This window comes from Eimeria mitis, genomic scaffold (assembly GCF_000499745.2).
Source record: "Eimeria mitis Houghton genomic scaffold, Emh_scaff649, whole genome shotgun sequence".
In the NCBI taxonomy this organism is placed as follows: Eukaryota; Apicomplexa; class Conoidasida; order Eucoccidiorida; family Eimeriidae; genus Eimeria; species Eimeria mitis.
The window spans coordinates 10,072-10,348 of NW_013574647.1; the positions used below are offsets into that span (position 1 = coordinate 10,072).

A 277-nucleotide genomic window follows, 5' to 3' on the forward strand; every position below is an offset into this window, starting at 1 on the left:
CGTTGGTTGTCGTGCTTATGGGTCTGCTGCTGCTGCGAGCTGTGCAGCTGTTGCGGTGGCAGCAGCAGATGCTGCTGCTGCTGTGGCTGCTGCTGCTTGCAATGGTTCTCCGTTGGATGAGACTGCTGCTGCTGCTGCTGCAGCTGCTGTTGCTGCAATTGCTGTTGCTGTTGCTGCTGCTGCTGCTGCTGCTGCTGCAGCTGCTGTTGCTGCTGCTGCTGCTGCTGCTGTTCATAAACATACCGCGCCTGCGCTTGTTTGTGCTGCCTCTTCTGTC

At 58.5% G+C, this 277-nt stretch overlaps 1 protein-coding gene across 1 annotated transcript in view; it reads right to left on the bottom strand.

Annotated features, from left to right (window-relative positions):
- The window catches only part of EMH_0018660 (uncharacterized protein), a gene marked incomplete at both ends in the record, with an annotated part of 4,372 nt that overhangs the window by 1,724 nt on the left and 2,371 nt on the right, over positions 1-277 (bottom strand). The window lies entirely within an intron of this gene.